Source organism: Pseudophryne corroboree, chromosome 8, assembly GCF_028390025.1.
Source record: "Pseudophryne corroboree isolate aPseCor3 chromosome 8, aPseCor3.hap2, whole genome shotgun sequence".
In the NCBI taxonomy this organism is placed as follows: domain Eukaryota; kingdom Metazoa; phylum Chordata; class Amphibia; order Anura; family Myobatrachidae; genus Pseudophryne; species Pseudophryne corroboree.
Genome location: NC_086451.1, coordinates 160,190,171 through 160,201,307, shown reverse-complemented (window position 1 = coordinate 160,201,307; position 11,137 = coordinate 160,190,171). Strand labels below are relative to the sequence as shown.

Below are 11,137 nucleotides of genomic sequence, written 5' to 3'. Positions count from 1 at the left end.
AGTGGCCTACTGTACCGTACTGCTATATATTATATACTGGTGGTCAGCAAAATTTTGCCCTGTCCTCATACTATATAATACAATGCAGCACAGATATGGAGCATTTTTCAGGCAGAGAACGTAGATATTTTCAGCACACTGAGCACAGATATTTGCAAGCACACTGAGCACAGATATTTGCAGCACACTGAACACAGAAACTGAGAAAACGCTGCACGTCCTCTCCCTATCATCTCCAATGCACAAGTGAAAATGGCGGCGACTCGTGGCTCCTTATATAGAATAGAATAGCTGCTGACGGGCACGATTGAGGGAGGAAAGGGACATTTGAATCCAGCCCATAGATGCAATGTGAATATGTAATTTGTACCTTCCTATCTTAAAATGTATATACAGTGTATATGTCACAACTGAGGGCCTGAGCTGACTGGAGGCAGCCTCAGTTGTAGGGGCTGAGGTGTAGTGGAACCTGGGAGGTTGTATCAGACCCCTGGACATGTAAGTTAAATGTAGAAGAATTGCCCGAAGGCGTGCCCACGACAACCAGGATAAAAGTCAATGATGTTTATTTTGACAAACTCCATGCATCACAGCAGTAATAAAAGAGAAACATAAAATCAGCAGAGAAATAATACAGTTCCTGGGTACTACAGGAGGACAAGGACCACAGGGCTCTGGTAGTATGAGACAGTTCTTATTATCTTCTAGTTGGAAAGTCCTTACCAGGCCCGACTGTAGCAATGGAGATAGCCCAGGATCATACTAGCTGGTGCTCCAGGAAAAGCTGGGCTGCTGTGGATAAAATGGCTGCTGCGGGTACTGGCTGAAACCAGACTGATGTAAGCACGGAGTGGATTGCTGGATGGAACCAGCCAAATAATAAATGAAGCTTGAGAGCGATGAAATATGATTGATATATGGAGTTTGAGAGCGGTGAAATAATAGTGCCGGTGGTGAGGGGTAATCTGCGGAAATGATACCGGCACTTTAAGAAGAGCTGATCTCTGCTGGAAGCTAGGCTGGAAGCAGGTAAATCTGTAACTGGAAACAGATGAGTCCCAGAGGACTGGAGAGTCAGGCTGCACCGCAGGTGGTAGACTAGAGCGGGTCTCTTTAGTGGAGGTTTGGAGATGGTAACTGGAACCTGGAAAACAACCACGGGAGAGAGACAAACTGGAACTAGGTTTGACAACCAAATCACTGACGCCTTCCTTGCTCAGGCACAGAATACTTATACCTGCAGCAAGGAAGGGATTGGCTAGGCAATTATGCAGATTACAATGGAAACAGCGGATTGGTGGAAATGAACAGGTGACAGAATCCAACATGGCTGCGCCCATGCAGACACTTGGAGGGAAGATTGGTTTGATAATCCATGTGGGAACTTTAACAGCAATGGCGGCGCCGGCAACAGTAAACAGGAGACGCCAGACTGATGAGTGCACATTTGAACCACGCGGGCAACAGCGGAGGCCGCGGCTGACATAAGCGCCACTCTGACATCCTGCATGCAGAAACTCAGGGACGGCGGCGGAGGCCGCGGGAGATGCCAATCAAGATGTAACATGGCGCCGCTGTGACAGCGTCTCAGAGTGACAGGAGAGGAGGCAGGAATGGGGACATCAGAATAACAGATGGGATCCGGTCCTGGAGCGCTGAGCCAGCCTTAGGAGGCATCTGAAAGGTAAGTTATGGCGTCCAGATACCCGGATCGTGACAGTATACACTAGAGGTCTTTCCGAACCCCCTAATCCTAACATTGTAATTTGCTTTAGGGCGCACCTCCAATTAGTCTAGTGTTTCTTGCTGCCTTTCCAATGAAGCAAGTTTTATTTAGTAATAGGTGAAAAACCATCCCTACAAAGGTGTTAATCAGAGACTTGGCTTTGTGGACACTTTTCAGAGAACAACTTTGTTAGCATAAAAGTAAAGCCAGAAAATGAAGAGCTGTTTAATCACTCAATTGGATTTTTTTGCCAGCATATTTCTTTTTCTCTGCAACCCACTGCTAAATTGTGCTTCCTAGCTGTTTTTATAAAATCACTGAATCAAATCTAACTCTGATTACATCAGAGAAGGCCAGGTACCCTACACCATAACAGGGGGTTTGAAATTTTGACTTGTCTACTTAAAGATCACCAAAATCTGATCACAAGGTCAATTACGTCCCTGGGTGGGATTGAACCACCAACCTTTTGGTTAATAGCCAAACACACTAACCGATTGCGCCACAGAGACACTTTGCAAAAAGTACATACTGACAAAGGCTAATAAGCATTTATCTAGAACGTTTCCTAGAAAAACTTTAAAAAGTCAATAATCTGGAGAGTTTTTGTAAGATGTTTCTTCCATCAACCAATGAAGAAACACATTGGTACTTTCCCATGATGAGTGAGTGCTTCATGATCTATTGCACTTACATGTGCAGCAGAGTACTGCAATGGAAGCATGCTGGGCCCATAACCCAGAGGTAGGCAGATTGAAACTATCCTCTGCTATATGCATTTTTTTTTGTTAATTAAAGTAATCCAAAACTGGGATTGATATTTTGGTTCTTTTATTTTTACTTAAAGTACAATAACTTTTACCATTTTAATTTGTTTTAATAGTATATTGACAGTATTGTTTTCTTTCAAAAATCCACTTAATTTTCTTTACCCTATTATTAAAATGGTAATTGACAAAAACAAACTACATTGTCACCAGAAGAGCAATACAAAATGTACAAGTGATATATTAAAATCATCTTTCCAGCTTGAATTTCAATGATGCATTGGGGCAACGATTTTGTTAGCAACATCTTCACCCTTAAATAAAGATTTTCTTAATTCCTTACCTGTGTGCTAATTAGATATCACCTTGTTTTCACATTAAACAGACTTCCACATGAGAAAGCAGCAAGGATGCAGTGGCGTTAATGTTTCCTGGTGTCAACCCGTATTATTTCAGTAGACATTGAAATGAGGATGCATCTTGCTGCCTTTCCAATGAAGCAAATTTAATTTAGTAATAGGTGAAAAACCATCCCTACAAAGGTGTTAATCAGAGACTTGGCTTTGTGGACACTTTTCAGAGAACAAATTTGTTAGCATAAAAATAAAGCCAGAAAATTAAGAGCTGTTTAATCACTCAATTGGATTTTTTTACCAGCATATTTCTTTTTCTCTGCAACCCACTGCTAAATTGTGCTTCCTAGCTGTTTTTATAAAATCACTGAATCAAATCTAACTCTGATTACATCAGAGAAGGCCAGGTACCCTACACCATAAGAGGGGGTTTGAAATTTTGACTTGTCTACTTAAAGATCACCAAAATCTGATAACAAGGTCAATTACGTCCCTGGGTGGGATTGAACCACCAACCTTTTGGTTTATAGCCATACACACTAACCGATTGCGCCACAGAGACACTTTGCAAAAGACTATACTGACAAAGGCTAATAAGCATTCATCTAAAACGTTTCCTAGAAAAACTTTAAAAAGTCAATAATCTGGAGAGTTTTTGTAAGATGTTTCTTCCATCAACCAACGAAGAAACACATTGGTACTTTCCCATGATGAGTGAGTGCTTCAGGATCTCTTGCACTTACATGTGCAGCAGAGTACAGCAATGGAAGCATGCTGGGCCCATAACCCAGCGGTAGGCAGATTGAAACTATCCTCTGCTATATGCATTTTTTTTTGTTAATTAAAGTAATCCAAAACTGGGATTGATATTTTGGCTCTTTTATTTTTACTTAAAGTACAATAACTTTTACCATTTAAATTTGTTTTAATAGTATATTGACAGTATAGTTTTCTTTAAAAAATCCACTTAATTTTCTTTACCCTATTAATAAAATGGTAATTGACAAAAACAAACTACATTGTCACCAGAAGAGCAATACAAAATGTACAAGTGATATATTAAAATCATCTTTCCAGACTTCCGGGTACGGCGCCGATGCATGCAGCAGCAGCAGTGTGAGCTCCGTGTGCCGCCCCAGCCCGCGCTAGCCCGTACGCTGCACATAGCGTTACAGCCCGCTCCAGAACCGCTCACCTGCCTGTGGGAACACCTCTGGCACCTGATGGAGCGCTTCCTGGCCGCCCCAGAAGCGGCTAAGCCCCTCAAACAACGTCCTGCAAAAACGAAAGGGGAATCCAAGATGGCCGCCGGACAGCAGACACATCCGCAGCAGCAGCAAATACACACAGATCGTGAGTTACATTCCTCCTCTGACTCCTCTGTGAACACAGCTCTCCCTGTACATGCTGCCCCCTCTACACAGAAGTCTAATAAGACTACAGAGCAGGCTGAGGGCCCAATTACATACTCTGACATGGTAAAGGCAATTCAGGACTCCATTAATCCTATTATGGAATCTCATGCTGCCAAAGTCACACAGGCAGTGCATGACATCAAATCACAGTTTAAACAGCTTTCCAAACGGGTGCAGGCTAATGAACAGCGCCTTGGGGAGACATTTCATGACGTTGCCGATTTAAAGGAACAGTGCGCCTTTCTTCAGAAATCCCATTACCAGCTTCTTAATAAGGTCGACGATCTCGAGAATAGATCACGCCGAAATAATCTGAGGGTTGTTGGGCTACCCGAAGCCCTTAAAGGGCCAGCACTCCTTTCCTTCATACAAGACACGCTGCCAGATCTGCTTGATATCCAAGATTCCTGCACGGGTATGATTGTGGAGAGGGCCCATCGCATTGGTCCTGCAAGGCCTACGCAGGATTCCCAACCCCGAGCTGTTATTTTCCGTTGTCTAAATTACATCCACAAAGACACCATCTGGTCTGCGTCTCGCCGTAAGCGGAACTTACAATGGAACGATGTGAAGATTTTTATCTTCCAAGATTATTCGGCAGAGGTGGCCAGGGCACGACGTGAATTCACCCCACTTTGTTCCCGCCTAGCAAAAGCAAATAGAAAATTCGCTCTTATATACCCAGCACGATTACGCCTGTTCAAAGGATCTTCATTTACAGACTTCTCCACCGTGGCTGATGCGGAAGCATATCTACTGGAAGAGGAGAACGGCCGTTCCTCACTGCGCCAGCCCTCAACGGACTCGACTCCTGACTGCTAACCACGGCTATAAAATTCCTTAGCGTGGTTATCTCCTCCTTTACTGGCGATTACTCTATTACTTTGATATATCTGTTTATGTTATAGCTGTTAATCGCTAGAAGTTCTTGAAATTATTGGTGGGAGGAGACGCCTCTCTTACCGGCGTAAATGCTATGGCGGGTGCCATTTCATCATTAATCCCATTCTGAATGGGATCCTTCTTTTAAGGCGCCTTCCACCTAAAGTTTTCCACATATTATTCTAAGTTATGTTTTGTTTATGCCATATATAAGCTATGCTTATTATTTCTCAGTACCAGGGCTGGGGCAAGCCTGGAGTTCTTATCTGGTTCTCCAATTGGCGAACTATAGGTCAATTTAGATTATCTTTGTACCTGAAGTGCACTTTTGATGCTAATCCTTTGATCCATTCTTTTCTGGATCCTTTGCTTTACTTTCCCCCACTTTTTCTACCCATTGTTCTCTCCTCTCTGTGTCTTGTCCTGTTGGTTTTCTGTGTCCATGATAGCAATGTATTTTGTAGATATGATATTATCGGTTTTATTTATTGCCATGAACCATACCTTTCTTCAGCAGAATGATGACCAGTTTAAAAATTTGCACATATAATGTAGGTGGCTTCCACTCCCCCATAAAGAGGAAGAAAATCTTACTTTACTTATCTAAACTACATGTAGATGTTGCATTCCTCCAGGAGTCTCATCTCCTTCCCCCTGAGATTGACAAGCTCAATTGCCTGGGCTGGAGAGTGCTGGCGTCCGCCCCATTTACTGCCAAGGCCCGTGGGGTACTCATTTTGATTAGACGCTCCGTCCAAGTAGACCTTCACTCCTCCCAATCTGATACTGAAGGCAGATACCTCATTGTAGACGCCACTCTAGATGACTCACGCTTTCTACTGTGTAATGTATACGCCCCCAATATCGATCCCCAACCCTTTTTTCTGTCCATTGCCGCTAAACTGCACCCACACTCTCATAAACAGGTGATACTCGCAGGTGACTTTAACTCTACTGTATCCAATGCTCTTGATAGGAACACCAAATCCAGATCTAGCCGTTATACTCCCAAATATGGTTTACCATATCTAATGTCACAGCTGCACTTGGTGGACGTGTGGCGAGCCTGTCATCCGGTCGACCGTGAATACACTTGTTTATCGGCTGCTCATGGTACACTGTCGAGAATCGATTATCTGCTCATCTCGGCTTCTATGTTTACCAGGGTGCAAACTTCTGAAATTGAACCGGTGTCCTTGTCGGATCATGCGGTCTGCTGGATGGCTCTCGCCACCTTCCCCAATAGAGGCCCTGTCAGACAATGGCGCTTCCCATCCCACCTGACCAATTCCATTCAATTTAGAAATATGCTGGAGGCATCATGGGCTGACTTCACACATTGTAATATAACTGCAGAGAAGGAATCACCGCTCCTGTTCTGGCAGACGTCTAAGACAGTACTAAGAGGTGCTATCATCTCCTTCACCTCCAAACATAAGAAAGACACACAAGCTCTGTACCTTGATGCTCAATCTAAACTTACTGACGCCTACCAAGCGTTCACGCAGTCCCCCACCCCAATTACCAGAAAACTCTACCATGAACAGAAATCCCTTTTTGACAAACTCTTAACCCAAACCGAATCTAAATTAACATTTATGTCTCAATGTAGATTTCATAAATTCGGCAATCGATCTAGTCGATTGCTTTCAAATCTCCTGAAAGGTCAACATCCCCCAACACTTATCCATGCTCTAACTAGGGCTGACGGCACTGTGGTACATGATTGTGACCAGGTGTCTGAGGTTCTGCAGTCTTTTTATTCCTCACTATATTCTGAACCCTCTATTGATTACCAACAACAACACTCTTTCTGGTCTTCCCTTACGCTTCCCTCTCTATCTTCTACCTCATCCCAACCCCTACTGAACCCCATTACTGAGGAGGAGGTGCTCCATGCAATTCACTGTTTGAAACCAAACAAAACCCCTGGACCTGACGGTCTAACCAATGAATACTATAAAATACTGGCCCCTCAATTGGTCAAACCCCTTTGTAAACTATTCAACTTGCTGTTGTCCGGAACACCTCCTCCACTATACTTCAACGCTGCGATTCTAAAAATCCTCCATAAACCAGGGAGAAACCCCCTGCTTCCCAGTTCATATAGACCTATATCCTTATTGAATACGGATTACAAGATATATACCAAGATCTTGGCAGACCGGGTAAAGCTTCTCTTGCCCTCTCTGATCCAGGAAGACCAGACAGGGTTTATTTGGGGGCGCCACTCTACGGTGAATGTGCGTAAGATACTGACTGTCATGCAGTGGTTGGAGACCTCGGGAGACCAGAACCCCTATGCCCTTCTCTCCCTTGATGCTGAGAAGGCTTTTGACCTAGTCACATGGGATCACCTTTTTGACACCATGCACAGGTTTGGATTCCCGGAGGCCTTCATCCATGCAGTACGTCTTCTCTATCATGACTCTTCCTCTCAAATCCTCTCTAACAATTATATGTCCTCTCCCATCCCCCTCCATAGAGGGACCAGACAAGGTTGCCCCCTTTCACCTCTTCTATTTGCTATAGCTATAGAACCCCTAGCCACTGCACTGCGCATGTCTCTAGAATATACTGGTATTGGTGTTGGGTCGACTGAAGTGAAACTCAGTCTATTTGCCGATGACATGCTTTTATTTATCTCTAACCCCCAATTTTCCATCCCTGCTATAAAGCACATTATAGATAATTTTAGCTCTTTCTCGGGATTTCGCGTGAACTATGACAAGTCACGCCTCCTCCCTCTAGGCCCTGGTCACTCCACAAACCTTCTATCCCCCACGCTGACACAATTCACAATTTGCCGCTCTCCACTTAAATACTTAGGCATCATGATTCCCCCTAATCTGGACGCCCTATACTCTGCTAATTTCCACCAGATATACTCCTCGGCGGAGAAATTATTGAACGGATGGATGGATTTACCTCTATCATTGTCTGGTAGGGTAGTGGTTATTAAAAGCTTTATTTTCCCCAAATTATCCTATGTCCTCCAAATGCTTCCCTTGCAACTTTCCAAGTCAGATATCCAACGATTTGACTCCCTGTTTACAAGATTTATCTGGGCAAAAAAGAAATCTAGGGTATCCCGCCATATTTTGCGACTGCCGAGGCCGGAGGGTGGTTTTGGGATGCCAGACATCTCTGCTTTTTCAAATGCAGCTATGTATCGATACATGGTGGATTGGTTTTCTGGTGGTTCCGTATATACTCTCCCCAACATAGAGGAACACCTTTTCCATCCTTTCTCCCCAGCTGCTCTCCTTCATGCACCTACCTCACTGATTCCTTCCCATATAAAATCCAACATACTCTTTCATGACACTTATAAAGCCTGGAAATCTATCAATAAACGATTGCACAGGAATTCCTCTAACTCCCCTTACACCACCTTTTGGGGCAACCCACAATTTCCTCCTGGTTTGGACGGCCGTGCTTACTTGACGTGGAAAGAGAAGGGCATCTCGTGCATTCGAGATATCTTTGACCCTGGGGGTAAGCTCTACTCTTTCTCTGCATTATCAGATAGATATGGTCTACCCAACTCCCAATTTTATATGTACCTCCAATCCCGTCATTTTGCACAGTCGTTACCACCTGGAATGGCCCTTGATACGGCCATTGACCCTCTTACCCCTCTCTTGCGTTTTAATCTGACCATAGGATATAGGCTGCGTAATTTATATTCTATTCTCATAGACTCAGGGAAAACACCCTTGCAAAGTGCTCTCCACTCGCGCTGGCAGCGGGACATACCTGATTTCCCGGCTATGTCGGTACTTATGTCCAAACTGTCCCCCACATTTAAATATTTAAAATCCGCAGCTTTGCAGGAAACGCACCTCAAATTCTTAAATAGAGCCTACATCTCCCCGAAACAGCATTCCTATTTCACCCTGGCCTCTACGGGTCGATGTTTTAAATGTGGGATGGCTGAGGCCACATACTATCATAACTTCTGGGACTGCAGGAAAATAAGAACTTTCTGGGACAAACTGATAAACCATGTTAATGATATCTTTTCAGTTCGAATCACCAAGCTCCCTACCGCATGTCTATTTTACTGCTTTTCAGATTGGGACCTGGGACCACACAAACAGAAGATTATACCTGCCCTGACAGTTATCCTCACTATCGCTAAAAAATTAATCCTCACCCATTGGTTACACAGACAACCTCCATCTATTACAGAAATGAGAACCTCTCTGCTAAACAACATATTTTACGAGCGACAGGCTCTAGTACCGGATATAGAGTCAGGGGCCCCTAGATTCTATAGGAAATGGGAAACTGTTATACAAAGCTTTGATAATGCCACTCAGCTCAGAATCCAGAAAATTTTCGAACCCACCACTTGGTATTTGTATAGACAGATTGATTAATGTTATTAACTATGTTAAGCTTGAAATGTGTTGAGCCGGTAAATAATGTCTACTTATCGCAGTCCACAGGACATATATCCAACCTGACAACCTTATGGTATGGTTTTCCCTTTAGAGAACGATGCTGTATGTTGTCCTGTCTTCATGTCTTGTCCACCCCCCCCCTTCCCTTCCATCTCCCACCCCCTCTCTTTCTTTCTTTCTCCTCTCATTTCTCTTCCCTCTACAATCTATACGAATTCGATTTTTCTACCTAACCAATCTTCTTTATAAAATAGAAAATTATTTGAAGAAGGGTTATTATCTCTTCACTTTCTGTTTTCTTTCTCCTTGTCTGTAGTGGTCTCTCAGCTGCTAAGGGTCTATATGGTCAGATACTGAGGCTTATTACAAGTCTTTACTTCCACTAGATACCTTCATGTCTCTTTAATACCAGATCTCACATTTCACTAAGCAAAATGGTAACCCTAGACAATAGGAGTGGAATATATCCTATAGATATCATTTATTACCAAATTCTTACATGTACTATATGTAATTATGCATGTATTTTCCACATACCGAGACTTTCTTGTATGACCCTGACCTACCTCGTATTTCTGTTATTTGTACCTCTCCACTATGAATCCAGACATGGAATTTTGTACATCTATCTCTACCTTTCTTCAATAAACATTGTTTTGAAAAAAAAAAATCATCTTTCCAGCTTGAATTTCAATGATGCATTGGGGCAACGATTTTGTGAGAAACATTTTCACCCTTAAATAAAGATTTTCTTAATCCCTTACCTGTGTGCTAATTAGATATCACCTTGTTTTCACATTAAACAGACTTCTACATGAGAAAGCAGCAAGGATGCAGTGGCGGTAATGTTTCCTGGTGTCAACCTGTATTATTTCAGTAGACATTGAAATGAAGATGCATCTTGCTGCCTTTCCAATGAAGCAAGTTTAATTTAGTAATAGGTGAAAAACCATCCATACAAAGGTGTTAATCAGAGACTTGGCTTTGTGGACACTTTTCAGAGAACAAATTTGTTAGCATAAAAATAAAGCCAGAAAATGAAGAGCTGTTTAAATCACTCAATTGTTTTTTTTTTGCCAGCATATTTCTTTTTCTCTGCAACCCACTGCTAAATTGTGCTTCCTATCTGTTTTTATAAAATCACTGAATCAAATCTAACTCTGATTACATCAGAGAAGGCCAGGTACCCTACACCATAACAGGGAGTTTGAAATTTTGACTTGTCTACTTAAAGATCACCAAAATCTGATAACAATGTCAATTACGTCCCTGGGTGGGATTGAACCACCAACCTTTCGGTTAGTAGCCAGACACACTAACCGATTGCGCCACAGAGACACTTTGTAAAAATTACATACTGACAAAGGCTAATAAGCATACATCTAGAACGTTTCCTAGAAAAACTTTAAAAAGTCAATAATCTGGAGAGTTTTTGTAAGATGTTTCTTCCATCAACCAACGAAGAAACACATTGGTACTTTCCCATGATGAGTGAGTGCTTCAGGATCTCTTGCACTTACATGTGCAGCAGAGTACTGCAATGGAAGCATGCTGGGCCCATAACCCAGAGGTAGGCAGATTGAAA

At 42.8% G+C, this 11,137-nt stretch overlaps 3 non-coding genes across 3 annotated transcripts; all 3 read right to left on the bottom strand.

Moving 5' to 3' along the window:
• Positions 1-2,164: 2,164 nt before the first annotated feature.
• TRNAN-AUU (transfer RNA asparagine (anticodon AUU)) lies at positions 2,165-2,238 on the bottom strand. The gene has a single exon. It is a non-coding gene; the product is annotated as a tRNA-Asn (tRNA).
• A 1,096-nt stretch (positions 2,239-3,334) lies between these two features.
• TRNAY-AUA (transfer RNA tyrosine (anticodon AUA)) lies at positions 3,335-3,408 on the bottom strand. The gene has a single exon. It is a non-coding gene; the product is annotated as a tRNA-Tyr (tRNA).
• A 7,408-nt stretch (positions 3,409-10,816) lies between these two features.
• On the bottom strand, positions 10,817-10,890 carry TRNAS-ACU (transfer RNA serine (anticodon ACU)). The gene has a single exon. It is a non-coding gene; the product is annotated as a tRNA-Ser (tRNA).
• Between the last annotated feature and the right edge of the window lie 247 nt (positions 10,891-11,137).